This window comes from Macrobrachium rosenbergii, chromosome 20 (assembly GCF_040412425.1).
Source record: "Macrobrachium rosenbergii isolate ZJJX-2024 chromosome 20, ASM4041242v1, whole genome shotgun sequence".
Taxonomy (NCBI): domain Eukaryota; kingdom Metazoa; phylum Arthropoda; class Malacostraca; order Decapoda; family Palaemonidae; genus Macrobrachium; species Macrobrachium rosenbergii.
Genome location: NC_089760.1, coordinates 32,183,026 through 32,206,463, shown reverse-complemented (window position 1 = coordinate 32,206,463; position 23,438 = coordinate 32,183,026). Strand labels below are relative to the sequence as shown.

General features: G+C 35.9%; 2 protein-coding genes across 4 annotated transcripts in view; one reads left to right on the top strand and one right to left on the bottom strand.

Annotated features, from left to right (window-relative positions):
• The window catches only part of LOC136849217 (uncharacterized), a 172,310-nt gene that overhangs the window by 27,889 nt on the left and 120,983 nt on the right, over window positions 1–23,438 (top strand). The window lies entirely within an intron of this gene.
• LOC136849216 (tigger transposable element-derived protein 1-like) overlaps window positions 22,753–23,438 on the bottom strand; it is a 121,886-nt gene continuing 121,200 nt past the window's right edge. For 2 of the 3 annotated variants that reach the window (XM_067122415.1, XM_067122416.1), the window contains one exon: window positions 22,753–23,323. The gene's annotated coding sequence lies outside the window, so the exon portion shown is untranslated. The remainder of the gene's footprint in view (window positions 23,324–23,438) is intronic. The other variant, XM_067122414.1, reaches the window with a different exon arrangement.

The window sequence follows — 23,438 nt, the reverse complement described above, 5'->3', positions numbered from 1 at the left end:
TAAAACCAAAAATTCCCAACTTTTCAAACTCTTCGTAGAGTTTTGAATGGATATTGTAACCAGAAAATTGATACCAATGAGAATAACCCAAGCCTAGAAACCAACTTTGCTTACATTGATTGTCACAGTACCTTTACTTCCTGCATAAATAACATGTAGCCTCTATTGCCTACCTCTTCAGGGTCTAAGTCAGACATACCTTTACCAGTGCTCTTGTAAACAAAGGAATGATGTGAAGTTATTTATACCTCTAACTTTAGGGTTTAGGGTCGCCATCACGTTCATTTGCTAGGGAGTACATCTTTTGCTTATTCTTTGTCTGTTTTAAATAGTTTAAAGTTTCTTGGCATCTCTGTTTTAGAGTTTATGTCCCTTTCCTTTTGCTCTTTTTATCACGACGCTTTTTCTTGAAGTTTGTATTTTTATGGCTATCCCAGACGGCATTAATACACCTGCTATGGTGTAGTTGATGTTTGGTCCAGTCAACAGATTTAATGTGACTGTAGTTTACTTTCACTCGAAGAAGAGCCTGGAAAACTGCATGGTTTTCAAACACTTGTGCGTTAAACAGGGATGGAATCTTCGGTTTGTGTCTGGAAAACAGTCCAAATGTTGTAACTTAAAAAAAAAAAAGCTTAAGCTTGTCTTGCTGAGAGGCAGAGGCAGCAGGTGCTATTTATATGAGAAGGTCTTTGATCACCTTCAGGAGTCTGACGAGAAGGGAACAGATGGCTGGACATATTATTATTATAATCTCTTGATTCAACGATTTTTGGGGTGTGCACAAATTTTGCTGTTTGATATTGGTTGTGTTTTGTTTGGTGGGTTCATGGATCGATACAGGTATTAAATGTAAAACAGTCTGAGAAAAGTCTAAGCACCAGAGGGTTAGCCTAAGCTCATGCAGTTTCATGTGGTGCTCCTTACAAGCACCAAGTGATGTTTATTTTGGACTGAACAATATTAGTTGTCAGATTGAAAGACAAGCTCGGGAAGGCTAACGTGAATTACCAATAAGACATTTTCCAATTAGAAGCAAGGAACCCATTGACGTTAGATTTGAAGGAACAGGTGCCTTTTTATAAATAACCGGAATGAACGTTCAAATTTGGAGTATTCTGCGATAAGTATGTCCTGTAAGTGCTGTAATCAGCATTACTATATTACTAAACATTTAATGAAATGTATAGAAAATAGATTTTGTTTAAAGGAAATAGGGTAAAAAGCACATCTATCTTATGGCGTTAATCGGTAAAGTTATCCAAAGTCTGTTGATTGTTGTTGGAACGAAAAGCAGATTTGGCGAGAAGCGAATCAAAATAATAGGCAGCAAGGTGAGGGTCATCCAGTGGAGTCTGTAAAGCTTCCAGTGGCCAGTGAAGTAACTCTGCTTCGTTGTGTGGGTGTGCGAACTTTTCCACCGTAATTTCTCTCAGTCAATCCATAAACGTTTTTTGCTTCCTGGCGATGTTCAGCAGGATCCTGATGTTCAGTAAACTTCTGGTGCGTCGTCTGGATGCGATTTCGCCTCTACGTGATGGCCTCGGTTTGTTTATCCATGCTTGCCGTCTGTAGCATTCGTTAGAGGTCATTGTTCCTCAGTCTGAATTTAGATCGTTTTTCGTTAGATGGGACGAGCACAGATTTCTGTACTTTGAATCAATTTTTGTTAACATTCTTACAGGGAATACATTTAATAAATGGAAAATTGAAATGACATTAGGACTGGGAGTATATTTATTAAATGTAAAATTGAAATAATAGAACTGGTCAAATCCTTATTTTCATATCACTGGTTTTTATTCATATTGTCGTCTGATAAGCAATGATACACTTGTGCATTGTACAGTTATGTCTACCATCTTTTCCTTCTTGCAGAAGCACAATTCGGTCTTCTCTAGTAGCAGCTTCTCTTACAAAATTAAATTATCTAAATTTGCAACTTTATGACTCTTTTAAGTATTCACCTTTCCACAATCTATCACTGCATACTATACCCAATAATCCTACTTTTTTCACTATACCGTGAACAAAAATCTGTCTTTCTTATTTTCCTTCTTCTTCTTCTTCTTCTTCTTCTTCTTCTTCTTCTTCTTCTTCTTCTTCTTCTTCTTCTTCCCACCCACCCACTTCCCGCTAACATCGCCCTTTTCGTCACCAAATGTAAAAAGTTCATTCTTCTTTTTCCTTCTTACTTCTCGTAACTTCTTAAGCACCGCATTAACGGTTATTCAGTCCATGCATTTCACGCTCCGCAGCTTCCTCCAAATTCGCCTGTTGAAATACTTTCAGCTTCTCCATTTCGTGTTTTCACTCCTCATTCTATAAAGGGCGAAAGTTTTATCTGCATTTGGGCCATCTTATTCTTCTTCTGTTTCTGTGTGTGTGTGTGTGTGTGTGTGTGTGTGTGTGTGTGTGTGTGGTCTGCGTGTACGTGTACGTGTGTGTATGTGGGTGGGTGTGCAATTATGTACATAGCCTGTTTCAGTGAAAGTTGGCTGGGTCAACTGACTATAATTATTATAAAAAAAGCTCGATATTTTTCTGTGTTAAATTGCTAGCATTATTCTCATTCTGAATGTTTTTAGTATTGTCAGTATTACGTTTGTTTGGTAACATTCAAAAGAAATAGCAATTCAGTTCTTTCCAGGCAACAGACGTACTAGCAAAATAACCAAAATCTTCTCTAAATGCAATCTGTCAGGCATCCGTGTTTTTAACCAGCGTCATTTATATGGAAATGTAGTTTAATATCCAAGGCAGAAGGAAAACTTCAATGTATGAAAACGATTTACAGTTGCTAACGAGGGAAAACATATCTATCAGAATCGAGAGAGAGAGAGAGAGAGAGAGAGAGAGAGAGAGAGAGAGAGAGAGGTTATCAGGAGCTCCTATTCCGCTACCTGCATGTCCCACAGGATCGTGCGTGATCAAGGTCAAAAGGAGAGAGAGAGAGAGAGAGAGAGAGAGAGAGAGAGAGAGAGAGAGAGAGAGGGTAAGCAATCCTTCCCTGGGAATGGCCCTGACCCCTGGATCGACCGTGATGATGCCACTGCCAACCAAGACGTTTTGCGATGTTAAGCAACCTGGAGATTAACACCGAATCAAAATGAACGAAACGTTTACAAACACTCTTGCTTTGGAATCTTCCTTTAAAAGGACTGCGACAGCAGTACACAAAAGGCTGTGTAGCGTTCTGACTCGGGTAAAAAGCTGGTTAAAGACATTTGTACCTATTTACTTTCTTTGAAGGTTCAATAACATTGCAAAAATAGTTCAAGCGTGATTTTGACGGCGTCTTTGTTACTAGATGTGCAGTTAAGGAGTTAATTCTTCAAAAATATTTGTTTAAAATTTATATTTTCTTTTTTAAACTGAACGTCCATACGCATAGGGTTGACACATATGCTTGTACTCATCAGTCATAATTGCTTTGGCTGTTATTGCCAAAGTTAAGTGAGATCGATATTAAGTGGCATTGCTGCTTAGTTTTTGTGGGTATGAAAATCTTTAAAGTCTGGATTACCCATGGAGCCATCGCTGGTTATAGGTAACAGCTCTCTCTCTCTCTCTCTCTCTCTCTCTCTCTCTCTCTCTCTCTCTCTCTCTCTCTCTTTGCCTGTCTCTTTTCTTTAAGAAGCATCACCCTTTTTGTTTGAGATACACAAACACACACACACATACATTCACACGCATTGTCGATAGTAAAGTTTCATTCTTCCTTTAAAATCTTAAAATCGAATGCAAAATGTTTTCGCTTCGTATGTTGAAGTCGTAACTGATGCAGAGGAAGAAGAAGAAGAAGAAGAAGAGTGATTGTGTGTGTGTGTGTGTGGGAGATGCAGGCCAAGAGAAAGAGGAAGGGACCAGCGCTTGTTGTGTCAGTAAGACTGTGAGGACGGGTGAAGGAGTACAAATGTATTAGTCAGATGATTGCGTCGGTAAAGCTGAGCGGAGCAGGAGAAAAAGTTGTGATAGGCGTTGCTTTTCGTCCGGGAATGGAAAAAGTGAGAGTGAAAGGGAAAGTTTCTTTGAGGGGTGAATCTGTGTCTGGCTGGGTTTGGGAAACGAGAAAGGCTGGCTGGTTATGATGCAAAGGTAGGTGATATAGTAAGAGCTTGTGTAGCTAGAGTTCATGGAATGCTTGGGGTAAATAAGACTGGAGATTCTTTTAGGGACGTGTTCTGAAAGGTGGGAGTGCATGGCTTCCGAAAGAGATTACTCACAAGAAATCTAGGGAAAGGGAAAATTGTGAGGAAATAGACATCTTGGTTAGCACAGAAGAGATGGAAGAGAAAGTTAGTTGATGTAGTGGCAAGAAGAATTGGCTTATGGTATATTACCTGATCATCATCTCCTCATAGAAAACGTAAAAACAGAAAGTAGGTCCAGTTTTAAAGGAATGTTTCAAGAAGTGAAAAAAAAGTGGAAATTGCAAATAAAAAGAAGATAGGTGAGAGATGCTTTAAAGTAAAAGATGAGGTGGAGAAGTATTTTAGGAACCTGCCTATGTAAAATCCAAGGACAAGGTCACTGGAGGGAGAGTTTGTGTTGGTAAAGAGAATACAAAAAAGAATGAAAACATGAAGGGATGGGATGATGAAATGGGCAGCCTAGTGAAGGAAAACAATGGATTGGCTGAGTTGCAGTTGCATGATAAGCAAAAGATATAAAAGTCAGGTAGTGAGGGTAAATGGAAGCCAGGACGAAAAGGAATGAATGTCAACTTGGAAGAAGATTCAGTGGATAATGACAGGATGAAAGAAGAGACTTATCACAAAGGAGGCAAAGCACGTTCTCTGTAGAAGGCTTGTAGGACAAAATAATGTCTGTTGAGACAAAGTTGGAATGCATGAAATGCCTGATGATGTAACTCTGTTGAATGCAGTAATGTGTGGTTTCTGATTTTGAAAACACAGAAACAAAATAAACTCTGTTCATTATAGTATATAGAGAAAATTATTAAAAAAAGGTTAGATTTTTAGATTTTTAAAAGGTATAGTTAAAGGGTTAGTATAAGTAGCCTTAAAAGTTGGATAAAAGGGTTTTAAGGTGGTCTGGTCATGTGGAGTGAGTGGAGAACGGTAAGATTATGAAACTTTTGTATAACAAAAGTTTTGCGAGGAAGTAAGAGAGAGAAATGAGGCAGGTGTTAGATTGCGTGGAAGAAGCATTGGAATGCACGACCCTTAGCATTCAGGAATCATGCAAGTGTTTGTATGATTGTGGTGAGTGACGCAGTGTATGCGTATGTGTGTGTGTGTGTGTGTTTATAAGGGGCGGCATACTGCTGGCTGTCTCTGGTTTATGACTTCCGTAAATGGTTTCTAATTGAAGTCTACACAAGTATAAATCCTTTGCTTTGTTCCTCATATGGAAGAATGAGAAGAAACTTCAAGTAATTTGTTGTTAACTGTGTTTACAGTACAATTATTTTTCTTCAGTGCGATATAAAAGAAAACTGATAAAATAATCTAAACCTTGCGAGGATATTAAAAAAAAAAGAAAAAAGGAAAGGAAATGCATCATGAACAAATTTTTTTCTTTCTATAGTGACAACTCTGCATTATGTTTACGAAATAAACCGCGAAATAAGGTCATGACTTTCTCATGGGCCTGTTTGGAAAATATATCTGAAGGTACATGAAAAGCCAACAGCTGAAAATGACTCCAAGTTTAAAACTAGTCCTTTAATTTTAACTTTTGTTGGCTAGTATCCCCGAATACCTTTTGAATCATAAAACAGAACAGACTTATTTAACAAGTGGTTTTCCCACTAACTTAACAGATGGTAACTGAATAAATTTGTTTTTATTATCAAGGCAGTTGCCTTGATAACTGGTCCCTTGCACATTCACGTCTACTGTTCTGTGAATACACTCACTGGAACACCGTACCCAAGAAAAATAGATTTAGTAGCGTCCATCCAATTCTTGGGAGTAAAAAGAAAAACAAGAACAACCACGGGTATATTCTTGTTTGCCTCGGAAGATGGCGATGCAGACTTGTTATCGTTAAAAGATGCGCCACAGGTGTTTAGGGGGAGGTTCAACAGGTGACATGATGAGAGGGAAGGGCAAAACTGCACTTATTCGCGTCAGTATCCAGGCACGAAGAGGCATAAAAATGCATAGTAACGGGAACTTCTTGGGTCTCGTATTGAAATGCTCCGTCGAAGTAGTTTGATTTTGTGTTTCTCGTAAGGGCTAAAAAGAAGAAAGATTGGCAATGAAATGATGGATACTAATGCCAAAAAACTTTTTCGAAATAGTGATGAGTAAGTTCTTCCCATGAACCTCTGTTTATTATTCATAAAACATCATCGGTTGTGTAACACTTCATATAATCACGAAAAATAAAATATGATTATTATTTTATTGGAAGGCATTTAAAAGGCACTAGGTCAATGGAATGCAGACTGTGAGAATACATAAGTTCTGATAACGCCTACATGATAATCTGAGATTGTGTCAACATTACTGTAATACGTCTTAAACACGCATCATTAACATTGCATACACATCACAAACAGATTGAAAACAAGTCAGCGACCGCAATTGGAGAACGAATCTTTGGCAAAAGCTGGATAAGTGTATGAAGCACTGGTGAGGACTGCCAATAAGTCGTTGACTTGTATTCAGCCTGTTTGTGAAATGTATGCAATGTTACATATATGTGTTTAAGACATGTATTGCAGTAATGTTGACACAATCTCAGATTATCATGTAGGCGTTATCAAAACTTATCCATTCTCACTGTCTGTATTCCATTGACCTGGAGCCTTTTAAATGCCTTCCAATAAACAATAACTTACCGACGTGTGTTCATGATTTTACATTAGAGTGAACGCACTCTTAGGCACTAAACTCTTGTACTGAAACAGCTGGCAACTTCAAGCTGGTCTGTTTATCCGATGCCTCGTTGTTATTCACGTCAGTTTTCACCTTTCTCTTAGAGGCAAAAATATGACTTCCTTGTACATCTGATGTGAACCAGCAGTGTGCTGTATCCCATCTTCAGATTTCGATAAGAAATTACTTCCAAGAAGAGTAGACGTTACATGATTATCGAACTAGGAACAGAAATGGAGGCATTTTCGCCTTTATCGAAATTTCATTAGTAACATAAACTCAGTGGTTGTTTGAACTAATTGTCATTATTTCGTAGTATCATTGTCTTCGCTTTCCATAGCTTTCTGCAGTGTTTGGTTTGAATTCCCTTGCTTGAAGATATACTGAAGCACGTTTTTCTTTATTTGTGCAATTTCTGATTTTTCTTTGTGCAATTTCTGTTTATTACTGTTTGTTATTAACTTCAATATGTGCATCTGCACTCCTCTGTTTAGTTTCTATCTTTTTCTTCCTTCACATACAGGAATTCCATTCTCTGGAAACTTCCTAAAGAAGTTCATGGCGGTTTGGCTCATTCCAGAGGAATTTAAGAATAATCTTCTTGGTAATTCCGTCAAAACTGATCAACAACAGCTTTCACTGTATGGTGTGATGCAACGATTTTAGTGTGGCGTATAGCCATTGCATTACTGTCATGATCTGCAAAACGAAAAGAATAATAAAAGCAACAGTGACTGAGCACGGCTTCGTACACACCCATTTTCGTCCTGAAGTTGCACTAAGATCAGCAGCCTGCCTCGAATGACTGGTCATTGAAGGTCTTCGTTGTTCGTATGATAATCAGAAGGGAGATTCAGAAAAAGCAGACAGGGACGTGGGTGGACCAAAAAAAAGGAAAAAAGATGTGATAAAAATCTTGGAAAATAAACTTGGTTCTGTTTTAACTTGTTATTTAGGGAAAATCAGGGTAAACAGGAATTATGTGTTTATAAACCACAGACAATTTTTAACAAAGCCGATTTCAGTAATGAGTTAAGTAGCCGTACTTGGTAAGTAATAAATACTCAAGAGACCAACATACGTACTTTCTTTGTAACAGCTTTTTATTTTCCTCGGAAATATTGAGGCTTCTTCTGGAATACCAAATGCGGAAAAGAGTAACAGATTTTCAGACAGTTTCTTCAAGGATAATAAATAAGAAATAAAAAATAAAACGGTCGTATTGTTGAAAGTCGTCTTGTCTTTGGAGCAGATCAGAGGATTATATCATTGTCACTGATCTTCAGAATACCTATTTTAAACTCATTATCTGTATAATTTTCCTTTTCATTAATTCCCACTGTAGCGTTGAATGACCCCATGGGTCCCAATGCTTGACTTTGTGCCTAAAACTCATGTTCCATTCCATTCCCATATCATTACCGTTTCTGTTGTTGCATTTAGGTGGTTTTGTGCCACCACGGCCTCATTATTTCTTTGAGCAGTCCATAACTTTTGCCAATGACATTTTCGTGCGGAAATGTCATTATTGTGTGGCAATCTAGCATCTAGAACAGTAGTAGATGTGAGAAGCAACGCAAGAGCTTTCTGCAGTGGACGTCATGAGTGTGAAAAATACTTGGATAGATTTATATTGATTTCGCACCCACCAACCTTACCACAGGGAGAAAAGGTGTCCCGGGTTTCCGAGGACTTTTCCACCTCTCTCCTCTTCCAATCGAAAGGGGTCATTGGCCTTAGTCAGCTAGGAACTGGGCACTGCTTGGAACTGGCTGTCCTCCAGTGCATTTAGCCAATGATTCCCTTATGGATTCTGCCACTTGAATCAATAGAAAGCACAGAAAAGACATGACTGGCAAAATTTCTGAGCGGCCCTTTTGCGTCACACGGCGTTGGAGGTGATGGTGGTGTTGATGATGATGATGATGATGATCGTTTATTATTAAATGGCTCTAGGCTAAACTGTGCAAATGCATTCTACGAGTGCAAAGACAGTGGGATACAAGGTTGGCTCAGGGAAATTAGTGTTTGTATTCTAAGTTTACGTCGTAGGTCTTTGCTGCGACAGATTAATTGGTAATTAAGTTTTTAGAGTGGAATCACCAGTCACATGTAACATTAACGATGGAAAATGGACAGTTTAAGACAATTCATATGGAACCTCATTTCCGCAGCTTAAGCTTCTTGCTGTTGTTTCTATTAAAACTTTTGATATGTCGGAGATTAACCTCATTCTTTTAGGCAAGTGTAGCAAAAGCGTCCATAACAATAGCGGTCTTGTGTATTATCTCTGGCGCCCCACAATTTAATTTTTTTTTACCATAATTTCTAAGCTGTTAACATCTGAATCAATTAAAAGCATCCGCGTGGCCATAATGATTTTTTTTTTTTACTTTTTCATGAACATTATTTTTTTTTTACTTTACTGCAACCCTCCAGTCATCAGTGAGTGGATAATGCAATAACTGAGTTTTATAGTGATGAGACTGAGACTCACATGGCTTCCCAAATCAAGGCTTTGCCACTGCAAGAAAGGCGAGTAATCAATAACTCTTTTGGCATCACCTTATACTTTCTTATTTATCAAACCACTCACCTCTGATTATCATACCTTTCACATATATAAAATCAGAAAATTTCAATTTGTGTATGCTCATCTACACAATATGTAGCAAATTGTCTCATCTGACCATCTTATATAAAGATACAAGTCAAAAAGCAGAAGTACATTTTTTTTTTTTTTTTACTGATATTCACCTACTGAAATGGGAGGTTAAACAAGAGAAATGACTCTTCTGCGGGAGTGCCTGGCAAATAAGAAGTATCTTAGTCTCATTGTAATCACATGAAAGTGCCATTGAGAAGTCGGATACGAAACAGGTGGCCGGTAACAGGAAAAAAATCCACAGGAAAAAGGTCACAATTTTGGCTAGGAAAAAAGTCACATAAATTTATGGTGGCCGGTAATAAAGTTACAGGGAAAAATTCACAATATTTTTCATGGGTGTCATTATCTTCATGATATTTCCAGTCTTTCATTTATGTTTTTGTACAGTAATCCCCAACGGGCTTGTACCAAACACACCGCAAAGATAGATACATACCAGGTTAAAACAAAAAAATCCCCAACGGGCTTGTACTAAACACGCCGCAAAGATAGATACATACCAGGTTAAAACAAAAAAATCCCCAACGGGCTTGTACTAAACACACCGCAGAGGTGGATACATACCGGGGAAAAACCCTTGGGGGTCACTGTCTAGGAAAGATTAATGTGCCTTTTTTTCCTGTGCCTTTTTATTAATGTGCCTTTTTTCTGTGACTTTGTTACCTGTGACTTTTTTTACCTGGATTCACAAAACATCATTGGGCATGTCTCAAGACTGGATATTTTCATGAAAATGTAAAATATCAAGTTTGGCCACATGTGCTTCATTCAGACCATGAAATGTGGTGGTTTCTGGCAACGATCTATTTGAAAACTTTCTCTTCCTATATAAGAATAATAATAATGTATACATGCCAGGTGGTGTTGTAATATCCAGTAGGTAGTTAAGACAATGATAGAGGTTAGCTACAGGGAAAATTGAGGTTTACCACATCAGAACTGGGGACACTCGTTTTACTTACAAATTTATGATGGTTGGTTAATCCAAGTATGTTTTGATGAACCCTTGATTTCATTTCATTTTCTTTGAGCTATTTGCTTCTCTGGCTTCCACTGGGATACTAAGCAATACATCATCAGACGTCAGAGTTCTTTAAAAGGATGCAGCTATTATTTTCACTGGTGTCTTTTAAGTGCAGAGGAAGCTGTCTTTCGTCAAGTTTTGTCTGTTTGGATGTCCTTCATACTCCTAAGTATGTTTATTCTGATTCTGATGAGTGATCATCTGTCGAGATTGATTTATATTAATTGTTTTTTAATATACAATTTTGTAAAACCTTGAAGTAATGTCTGTTCTTTCATTACCGGTGTCAATAACCTTTGCTGGTAAAATACCAGAAAAGAAACGCTGCGATAATAATGATGACAAAACACTTCTAAAGGTGCATAACACGGCAGGTTATGTCAGCAGGATGGATGCATGCATGTACTCATACACACACACACACACACACACACACACACACACACACATATATATATATATATATATATATGTGTGTGTGTGTGTGTGTGTGTGTGTGTGTGTGTGTGTGTGTGTATTCAACATTAAGTCGTCTCACACAGTAGAAGGTTACTTCCTAGAAAAGGCGATGATTCATGCCATATTCTACTTAAACTATTGGATCCTGGATAAGCACCTTGTCCAGGAAAGTCCTACAGCATCAACTGCTTAATACACATACAGTGGAGGCTTATCAGCTTTCTAATATACCTACAGTGGAGGCTTATCAGCATCATGTTGAACCTCCTGCCCCACCCCTACCCCTACGCATACTGAGCCATTCACTTAGGCTAACATTGCACGCACTTGCTTCTTGGATGATGAGGTGCCCCCCATTCCAATACACATTTCACAGCATCTTTGAGGTTTTCCTTTTCTTTTTTATATGAACAGTTTAGATATATAAATTATTCCATTCTTTCGACATGGTCAGTCCATCTCAAAACACCCTGTTCTATCATTTCATCTGCACTAACCCTTTATATATTTAATTTTTCATCCAGCAATTCTTATGCCACTTGCACCACATAAGCGGTTTTTTTTTTTTCATTCACAATCTACATCCACATATCACTTCCATGCAAGAGAGTTGGTTCAACAGTCCCTTCATGCACTCCAAATCTTTTTATGCTTTCCTAACTTGGCTTCTGTAGGCATCTCAATCTTTTGCACACACCATTGCTTCACCAGTTCTGTGACTCGCCTCTTTACACATTCCACCATCATTCGAAATATTTACTCCTAAATGACCGTACGAACCAGGAGATTATTCTTTTACTATCCATATTAAGATTCATTGCACTATCAAACTGGTTCCCATTTACCTTCATTTCCTTACTCTTGCTCACATTTACTATCAACTTTGTTCTCTTGCAAACGCTGTCAAACTCTTTCACTAGTCTCTGCACTGTAATAACTAAGAATTGGGCTAGAGCTCATATCATTGATGGGAAAATTAAGATAGAGAGGTTAAGAACTTAATCATTTTGAAAAACACTAGGTCGGTAACAACAAATGTCAAACTCATAGAGAGGGGTGGGTCAAAGGGAAGTGACAAAAATTAAGTTGCCTTGCTATAGAAAAGCTGCAAGTTTTGTTTTTCAAGCTTGATAGTTGCAGCATGAAGACCAATGACTGCAGGCTAAGACCCTTCATATACAAAGCCCAGTAGCCTGCTCAAGTTATTATGTTAAAAGAACATACATGAGTTTTAATTTGAGGTTTTCAGGGCTGCAAGTTTCCCAGTAAAATGTAGTTTCCTATTTAAGTCACTTCTCCGAGCACTGAAATAAAATGATGACATTTTGGTCATGATTTTCAGATCTGAAACGAATAGCCGAAAGTCCAAGATGATGGAAACTTTCCCTACGAAATTCCGAGTTCATAGATGGGTTTATAGTGCATGACTAGAGTAGACTTCATTTTAAACGCAGAAAACCTCTCCACTGCAGGGTAGCCTCGCTATCTTTTTATCGAGTGTGGCTCGACTATTTCTCAGCTGAAAAGTAGATCCTCCTCCTAATGTACCATTTATTAACTGCATGATTTTCTCGTTTTGGTGGTTGCTTCCTCTATCAAACTAAAGAATTGTTTCCCAGTGTTTGGTTTCCATCTCAGTTATAAATATCACGCCCCATTGTGTTAGGTGCTACTCCCTTCAATCTGTTTATTCACTAAAGTACTTATTTTAAACTCATTCTACAGTAGTTACTTACCTTAAATGGTTTAAAAAATACATCCTTAATTGTAGTATTGAACTGAACGATTTTAAATTCAAATAAAAAATGTTACGACTTTTTCACTGAAATTGGGATTTATACAGAAAATTTTACAAAAATTGAAACTACTTGAGAGTATCTGCAAAAATAAGTTTTACAGTTATTCCACAGCTGTTGAGGATTTGTTGCCACTTTATTGCTGCTGCTTAGGAAATAGGTTATGTATTTGACTAATATTAATAAGTGCAAATCAAATCTGGAAACAGGTATTTCTGAGTTTTGCTCAGAGATATCTGTATTTCACCATTACTTGATGAAGTATGAGAGATGTGAGCGACCTCTAATATTTATGATTCACAACACCCTGATTAATAGTCTAACACTATGTATCTTACTGCGTCACTTCTTACTACTGCAATGTCTTGCTTATGGTAACTTGCCAGATTCTGTCACAGTGTATCGCCGCAAGACTACCTCATAAAATGCCTGTCATCAAAAAGTATTTTATGTCATACCTGGCTTAAGTTGCAAGACTTTGTGTGGTGGTGATATGCTCCAATTGCTTTAATTGTTGCCAAGTACAGGTTTTGTTGAGGATGGTCATCAGTCTGTATCTTACCTGCACGAACTTTTGCCATTGTCTTTAGATGTTGTAAAACTCTTTACTGCTTGCAATTCCCTTGTCATGTTGGGTGTATAAGGCTTCGTATGTAAGGCATGGAATTGAAATGTCTAAAACTAGGCGATTTCAATAAAGAAGAAAGAAACGAAACTCCTTGACCTTCTCTGCATTCCTTGAGCTTTAATCTTTATAGTATTTTACCTGATATCAAGTATTGTATATGCAGGTTAATTAATAGTGAGAACCTGGTAGATGATGATGGTTGGATGGTTTGTGTCAGGTGTTGGCCCCATGTTTTTACATACTAAATTGGAAATTTGTGAAAATCTATGGGAGGAACATAAAACTTTTCAACAAACAAGTAGATATGCCTTGTGAGATATGCCTCTAACTCACAGGAGAAAACGTGATCTTCCAACTTCATTGACAGTCAGACATAACGAATGAATTATAGATAGATGAATAAAATTGTCAAAAAAACTATGGTGACAAAATTCACCACCAAGAAAATCAGATAGTAAGTCCCAGGAATTCTGACTTCCGACAAGAATATAAAAACTTAAATGTCTTCCTTTTTACCAAATAAACAGCCTAGGTGCTGCATCCATCAACAAAACAAGGATTTAACAAATAAAAAAAAACAAGCAAATATTAAGCAGTCTCTGCGCTGCAACTCATACCTTTACCTAGACATTGCCTCTGTTAACCTTGGAGACTCAGTGCAAACAATTCTTTTTCTCATAAGAATATGAACGTTCAAGAAATTTATTGTTAACAAAACAAAGTTTATGATCTAGGTTTACCTTTGAACAAAAAATAATAATTTAATGTCATTTGAACCAAGGGTCACACCAGGTATCTCTTCTAAAATTAATACCATATTTTGAGAAGTATACACAGAAAAAACAAATGGGGAGTATGATGAGAGGAAGAATTCTGGAGATCATTTTCAAAGGGCATTGAAGGGATGGTTTTGGGAGTGTCCAGGGGCTTTTCTTCTGGTAACAGGTGGTTTTTATTCTTATTCAACTCAGAGTTGATTTGCTGCAAGTTGAAGGTGCAACAATCTGTGGTGTTCTTAAGGCCAGCTTCTTCCTTGTTGATGATGCTACAGCTCAGCAGTGGGCATGTAGTTATTCTGAGTATGTGTGGCAACGTCGTTGGAGCTATGAGATGTTTTGCGTCGGATCTCGACACTATTTATAGATAGTGCTGCCGCACTGGATAGTACCGGGAAATTTTAAAGTTCCCTGGCCCTTGCATTCTCTTCAAGAAATAACAGGGAGGTTTGGCCCTCCCTGGGGAGATTAGTAAAGGTAAAAGAACGTCAATTAATTCAACATGTATGAAGAGTCACAACACAGTTCGCTAGACCTGCTTTCCTCCAGTGGAAAAGGAATAAATTGCAGGTGAAGTGGGAGTGTGTGGTGTCTGAAGGACATGTGTGTTCGGGGGAAATCGATAAACAGGCAAATATGCAGGTGTTTTAAAAGATGAGATACAGCTTGGGAATAAGCGTGATATGAATAGAAATGGAAGGAATAGTGAAAGGAGATATGAACAATAAAACGGGGCAAGGCATGGCTGTTTTGCACAAAATCCAAGGCTATGATGAACGAGACTCTATCAGTATTACAGCCCATCTTGATCTTTTGGATGTGTGCGTCAATAATGCTCTTTTGAGTAAGGTCCCACACGTTTGGAATGAATAAATGACAAACCACTAGTGTTGCAGTGTAGATATTTAAATTCTGTGAAGCAATTGTTTTTTCCTTTTGAAACTGACAGTATAGAAGTTTGCTAAATACCAATCCGGTGATATGCAGTATTGAAATGCAAGAGTGGTTCGTTATTTCATGTGCTATTAAAAAACATTCTCATATATGTAACACTACAGTTGAAACCTGTCTTGGATAACAGTGACTTTTTCAAAAGGTCGGTGACCTGTTATACTGGTCGGACAAGTAATGGCTTTGTTTCTTCTAAGATCAGATTCTGGTCTAATTTCTTTTGTTTACTTATTACGCACTGAGATTTAACTTATGCTTATTGTTTATCTCCTTGTTTTTCTTCCCCTTGTATTTTCTTGGCAAAAGACCAACTTATATATGGATCTCGATGACCAAGTTTCCGATGGTAGACCTTGCATTAACTTGGATGAAGAGACCATGAGCTCTTTCTTTAACACATAATTAACAGATTTGCCGAAGATGAAAGTAAACTTTCTCTCCTCCTATCATTCTTTGACCTGTTTCCTTCTTTTTCGATTTTGAAAGCAGAGCGTTGTGTTTTGTTATTAGACCTAGTTTTAGACAAATTTGTGAAAAGCTAGTTCCCATGAGTTATCATTATACACACACACACACATACACACACATATATATATATATATATATATATATATATATATTTATATATATATATATATATATATATATATATATATATATATATATATATATATATATATATATATATATATATATATATATATAAATGCATACACATATGTGAGGATATATATATATATATATATATATATATATATATATATATATATATATATATATATATATATATAATCTATTGGTTATTCAGTTACAGTAGTAGAAATACAAGGATGTCCCTGTTCCCTTGTACGAGTTCTGTTTATCCTTTCCATTTTCTTGAACCTGAATTTCTGTGCCAACTAGTCAAGTAGTAAGAGGTATTAAAATATATTAAGAGGAAATCGTATGCGTTTTCTACGTAACTCAATATGTCACACGGCTACCTGCCATTCTAGTTCGGCCTTGTTTGTCTACTGACAAAACTAGTAAGTCATCGCCTGATGGCATCTCATGTTATTTTAGACTGCCGGTGGAGAGAGGGAATTTTGACTTTTTATTATAATAATAATAATAATAATAATAATAATAATAATAATAATAATAATAATAATAATAAATGCTTAAAGATTCATAATCTCGTGAAAAACAGTTTGTGTAATCCACAATTACCTAGTCAACTGTATTACTATATATAACTATATAATTGTGGATTGTTATTACACAATAATAATGATAATAACAACAACAATAATCTCAATTATTTTATATTATACATTTTATATAATTCTTCTTCATTCTTTCAAGCTGGCTTGCAGGAATGTAAGTGTTGTCGTGATGCCTGAATTGCTTTGCTGTCTATTGCAACTGAGGCCAGCTGATTTCAGCGGATCTGAATCCGAAGTATGGCTTCCTATCGTATAAGTAATACAAGATTAATTCCTCCTCTTTCCACGCCTGCGTTTTGAATTGTGAGAGTTGATGAGTATATATATATATATATATATATATATATATATATATATAAATATATATAAATATAGAGATATATATATATAAATATATATATATATATAAATATATATATATATATATATATATATATATATTAGATAGATAGATAGATATATAAATTGGCCATTTAACTGTAATATATAATTCTGACATTCGATCGTAAGCCTAAAAGGTAAACTTGAGTAATATGTGCAGATTGTATGTACACTATATATATATATATATATATATATATATATATATATATATATATATATATATATATATATATATATATATATATATATATATATATATATATATTATTATATATATACATATATATATTTTTCAAATTTACCTCTAATGCTTAGGATCAAATTTTAGAATTATATGTTAAAGCTAAATGGTCAGTTGTCGATAGTTTTAATTCTGCAATTCGGTTAGGACTGTGGGAGCGCTTAACAACGCCGCAAGATAATAACATGTATGAGTTCCACTTACGTAAAAGGTGCATTATCCGGAATTTGGACTGTGTGAAAGTGCTTCCAGAACTCGTTATTCCACCCGGACCACTTGCAGTTTACTTGAGAAAGACCCGCAGATTATTCTTCATATAGTTAAAATTATATATATAAAAAAAGTTTTATTAGGTCATTTTACTATGCTTCCTTTCATTCTCGGATTGATAGGGGAACAATAAAGTGTGCCGACTGACTCTGGGAAGTGAAACCAGTCTTTGTGTAGGCATTTTATCTTGCCTAAAAAGAAAGGGAAATTGCTGCTGTCACATCTGTTCTTCTTCAGGTATGAGGCCCAACCTATGCAAAATTATTCGTGGAGAAAGTTTATATGCTTTTTATGTATAATAATGTTGAAATGTTGGTACATCAGCTTTACTTTATTGCTTGTTGATGTACGTCCTTTTTTTTTATTATGAATCGAAATCAAGTTAGCTGATACAGTTTGGTACATTATATATAAACAGTATATATATATATATATATATATATATATATATATATATATATATATATATATATAATGTATATATATATATATATATATATATATATATATATATATATATATATATATATATATATATGAAATCGTACCAAACTGTATCAGCTAACTTGACTCTGATACATAGACTAATAAAAAAGAATATGCTTCAGAAACGAATGATATATATATATATATATATATATATATATATATATATATATATATATATATATATATATATATATATATATATATAGATATGAGAGAGAGAGAGAGAGAGAGAGAGAGAGAGAGAGAGAGAGAGAGAGAGAGAGAGAGAGAGAGAGAGAGAGAGAATGTGATTAGTTATGGCAAGCCACGTCCCGAATCGTGACGTAAGACTGTGGTAGAATACTGACGTAATGGATTCAAAACAAATCAAAGCGAATAAAAAATGTTTAAAGACGGATTGAGAGAGAGAGAGAGAGAGAGAGAGAGAGAGAGAGAGAGAGAGGACAATGCTTAATTTCACAATCTTTGGCATTGTTGGGAAATTACGAAGAAACATGAAACTGATTCGAAAACTAGACTTAAATTATTTCACTTGTATTTAGTTGGTCTCTTGTGTGTTCTGAGAAATCATCGGATATATCTATTTATTTATTTATTGCCATTTGATAATCTGTTGTCATAATTCGATCTTTGCTCCTATTTATACTAGCGACATATAGGTTTGTATTATTTAGAACTTATATTTTTCACTTCAGTACAATGATATTTATTACAAAAAACTCCAAGTTATAATAATAATAATAATAATAATAATAATAATAATAATAATAATAATAATATCTTGTGATTTTGGGATAGGGGAGGAGACAACGGGTCGGCGAGACCATTGGAGTGCAGAGAAAACACGGTTCTTTTAAAACGAGGGGTAACTGACTTCAAGTATGCAAGATTTAAAAAGCAGTATAAGGATCATATAACTTTCCCTTCATCTCCTAGGATTATGTGCAGTTGTATATCGGCCTTAATTTTGCCGAGATTTGCTCTAACGATAGAAGTATATTGAATTTAGCCGATACAGACGCTTCCTGAAGAAGTTATTTCCTGTTGGATGAAGTGTTGGGCCCGAAATGCTCAAGCGACGGGAAATGTTCGCTTTTGTTCTTTGTTTCTTTTTTTTTTTTTTTTTTTTTACTCAGAAGCCTATTTCCTCTCAGGTATTCCATTAAACTTTTTAAAGTTCATGGCACAAATATAATTCGCTTAGTAAAAGTAATTGCTAGCAAGTCGAATCGAAAGAAGCCTGTTTTGGCTCTCTGTTAACAAGTTAATTTTCAAGACTGAGTGATAACGTTTTAGTAAAAGGTTTTTATTTTGAGAAAATGCAATCAAATGTTTGGGTACACACACTATTCAGTGCATATCCCTGCCCAAAATGAAGACAAATTTGAATATTTAATATTTACCATTCACGCTGCTACAGCGGTTCTAGAGAACGGTGTACTATTTACTGGCGTGCCATTGTCTTTTAATACTATTGCGCTGGGTTCCAAGGCAAAGGAGAGCCTAGATGAGGGTTGTGGACCCCTTGGTGAGAGGAAATACCCATTATATGTTATATGAGCAATATCTTTTTTCTCTTGAGGTCAATTTTTAAATGACTTATTGCTTAAATGACTGTTATCGAAATGGTAACGAACAATACTACCTGAAGATCATTGACGAAATTTTCCATGTTCCAAGATAGAGGAGCACCAAGTGAAAGGTTGTGGACTTTGTGGTAGGAGGAAATGCTTCTTAAATGGTTGGTAAGCCTTTCTCCAGAGGCTATCAGTAGTCACAGTATTTCATTCCTGGATGATGCCATGAGGTGATGATAACATTCTTGCTGCTTTATACAGTGTAAAAGTAAACCAAATTGCCAGGGGCATAGTTTTTGCATTCCTATACCCATAGCTTGTAATCGTATGGCAAAAATTCATGGGAAAATAAAATATTAAGTTTTAGGGCTTTGAATGCACATATATGTGTTACAGAAGAGAAGATATGAATATGATATGGTTAAGGAAAGAAAGCTGTGTGTTTTGGAACTTGGTAAGAGACAAAAGTGAAAGTATATAGTGTGCAGAACTGGGAAAGACAGCAAATACTTGAATCTGGAGTGGCTTAAAGATGCAGAGCAAATGTGAAGTTGAATGCTGTTTGGGTAACAGTAAAGTGTCAGGGGAAAAATTTTATAATTGTAGATTTAGAGCAGGAATGGAAAAGAATTTAGGGAAAGGTTCAGATCTGTGCTTGACTGGGCTTGGAGAAAGAGAAAGGACAGGTGTGCTAGGGGATTTAGATGCAAAACTAAATGATAGAGAAGGAGATAATGTAGCTAGCATCTTTGGAATTCCTAGCGTCCATGGGAACGAATAGAGTCTTGTGGAAATGCCTCAAGAAAGGGATTTGATAACTGGAAATACAATATCTTAAAACAAAAATTATATCAGACTTATTTGGAAACAGAAATCGGTAAGGGGAAGAGTATTTTTTAGGTTACGTACCAGTGTACAGTGGATAAAAGAGGAAGTTGTTGGATGTTATTGCTAGAAGAGGGATAGCTGGATGTATATCTGATCATTACTTTTTTGATGTGAAAGTTAAAATTCATAAAAGGTATGGTTAGAGTAAAAGGGTTGAAAATTTTGCTTGAACTGTAACTAAGGAGTGAGTTTAGTTAGAAGGAAGCTAGAATAGAAGCTAGAATAGCCCGTAAAAAGATGGCTGAGAAATGTGCTGGGGTTAAAGACACCGGAGCGGAAAGAGTTGGTAGAGTACATTTGGGTACTTTTTTGTCTGTTGGATGAATATTGTTCATATGAAACGATTTGTCCATTGTCAGTTGTCACTGACCATTGCCTAAAATGTTGGAAGCTGGGAACTTGACATACTACTCCTATAAGTCCAGAAATTTTTTCTTATTTATAAGGATCGTTGGATTCCAACTTAGTTTTCTATATATAAGCAGATAGTTATCTTACTTTCTTAATTTCACTTATCTGTGTTTCTGAATTGATGCCACGCTTCCAGATGGCGCTAGTATGGAGTTCATTTCCTCACACACACTCGTTCTCTCTCTCACACTCCGGATGTGGGTTCGATTCGTTCGTATCCTGCTACGGAAGTCAAAACATCTTCACTATCTTGCATTTGGATTTCAGGCTTTGTAGTGACAAGCTTATCCAAAAACCGTTAAGAATTCGAGGAGTTAAGGGAGCACTGTGGTTATTTCAATTACATACATATTTGGTAAAAAGTGACTCATATAGATTCTCTCTCTCTTTCTATATGTATATTATATATAACACAATATGTTTGAATTTACATTTAATAAGGACTTATGGAAATGATTGGCTGTGCAACAGTTCGGGGATGTATTTACTGTTCTTTTTCGAAAAAGCAAGTTTATAGTTCTGCTGTATCGTATAAGTATTTCCGTATTTTGTGCAATAACTTTATAGGACACTTGTTTTCTATGACCACAAATAAAGACGTAACGTACCTTCACAAGAAAATGCCGGTACCGATAGCAAAGAAGTCTCAGAACACTTACGAGCCTTATTTTGACCTTTGTGTGAATTTTTTTGCTGTGGTAGTTTTAATTATAGTCGTATTATAAAGGTGAATTTCCCTCTTTTACTTTAGCTATCTTTGCAACATTTCCATACAAACCATCAGCAAAAGCGAAAGGAATGAAGCCTGTTGCAGATCCTAAACGAAGGTTTGAAAAGGGACAACTTTCTCTTTCTCTTAGCCACATTTCTTCTGCATACATCTTGCTTATATATTTTCATTCAGCTTGATGAAAATTGAGAATGCAAAGTATTGTTTGTGTAAACTTACACACGCAGGTAGAGTGAATGTGTTGTATTTTCCTATCTCGTAAACTGCATATTATCTACCTTGCAATTATATATATATATTTTAAGACATCCCCAGACAATAAAAGAATGGATTAGTGCTTTGTATTGACCAATCTTAATTAGAGATGCCACTGTGTACTCTGTGGTTCTTTCTTGTTTTTAGAGGGCATTATGCAAAAGCTGCTTTAGTTTTCTCACTCGATCTTATCATAAAAACAGGAAAAATGATGAAATAGTACAGTTATATTCCACGACCAGTCATGCTTTCACAGTTTTAAGTTAAAAGGTCCTGAGCAATTCCTCGCTTTCCTGCCAGTCTCCTTCTCCTCCTTGTTTTCCATACAGTGATCATAAGATATAGTCTGCTGCCTTTTATTTGGTGTTCTTGTGTGAATCTGGTAAGAAACTGAATCTGGCAAGAGATGATTGTTATTTTTCTCAACGAGAATTTTGTATTTACACAAACACATATATACAGTATATCTAATGTGTGTGTGTGTGTGTATTTTCAATACCCATTCATGTGACATTTTGAACACATAGCTTCCATAGTTTCAAAGAAGGAAACAAGAAGAGGAATTGATTTGGAACTAGCATTACTTTAACAGGAGAAAAAAAAACGTTCAGCTGTCGATAATAGAATACGGTAAATCATGGCTGGCATTTGCTAGTGAGTGCTGATATATATATATATATATATATATATATATATATATATATATATATATATATATATATATATATATATATATATATTTATATTTATATATATATATATCCCTTAAGTTAAACTATTGATATCCCACCTAACACAGTAAAATCCATGTATAACTGCCAAGACTAAAATGCGTTTTGACTTGGCATTCACCTGTTTTGAAATCGATGAGCCCTGCAAAGGATACACAGATTTTATGATGGTAGATTTACCAAACTAGCTAAATTCCATCATTCTGACTATTTCCCCGATCAGTAAGACAACGTCCAGACAGTTATATCTCCCATGAAATTCGAGTCGGTTATAGGACCTCAAATTCTCGCCCGGGAATATGACGTCATCAAAGCATCCGTGACGTCAGGTACACGATCTCCACAGCATCCAGGAGCACTATGGCCAACCACTAAAACACCAAGAGTGAAATAAAAGGGCATTAAGGAAAAACTCTCATTCATTTCAATGTATATTTAAGCAGGCTGCTTTGTCACATACGAAATTGTTCCTGAAACCTTAATACTAATGCTGAAATGAACTTTGGCATTTTACAACGTAAAATATGAATGTTTATAATACCGGCTTAACATTCACTAAATAACTGATGCTTCCTGGTTACGGGGCAACTTCCGTAAATGTCTTCTTTTTTAATTGTGTTTTGAAAATCATGATGAAGATTTGTCTTGTCAAAACATAAATAAATACTTCTTGAGATCCAAATAAGAGATAAAATGAGTGCTCATGCTTCTTCGCTGAACATGAAAAATATAAAATTACTGAAATTGTTTTCTGATAATTGTACTCTTGTCTCCTTCACTGTATCTTTAACGTAACATCGTCACTGTTGCTATCGCGGACACTTATTAAAATGATAACGAACAAATTAACTGATAATTGTACAAAGGGAAAAGATCCAGCGAAGGTCCGTTAATTGATACCGATTAATGAAACTCAGTGATGTCTCATTTCTCTTCACTTTCTTGACGATGAACCTTGCAGGCGTGTTTAAATCAAACCGCACAGCAGTCTGGAATGAGAGAATGAATGAAAGGTTAGAAATTACCCGCCACTGCAAAACAGAGTGAACATTATTCTAAAGAAAGTTAAATTAAGCCCGTCACCAATGTAGACAGCAAATGCAT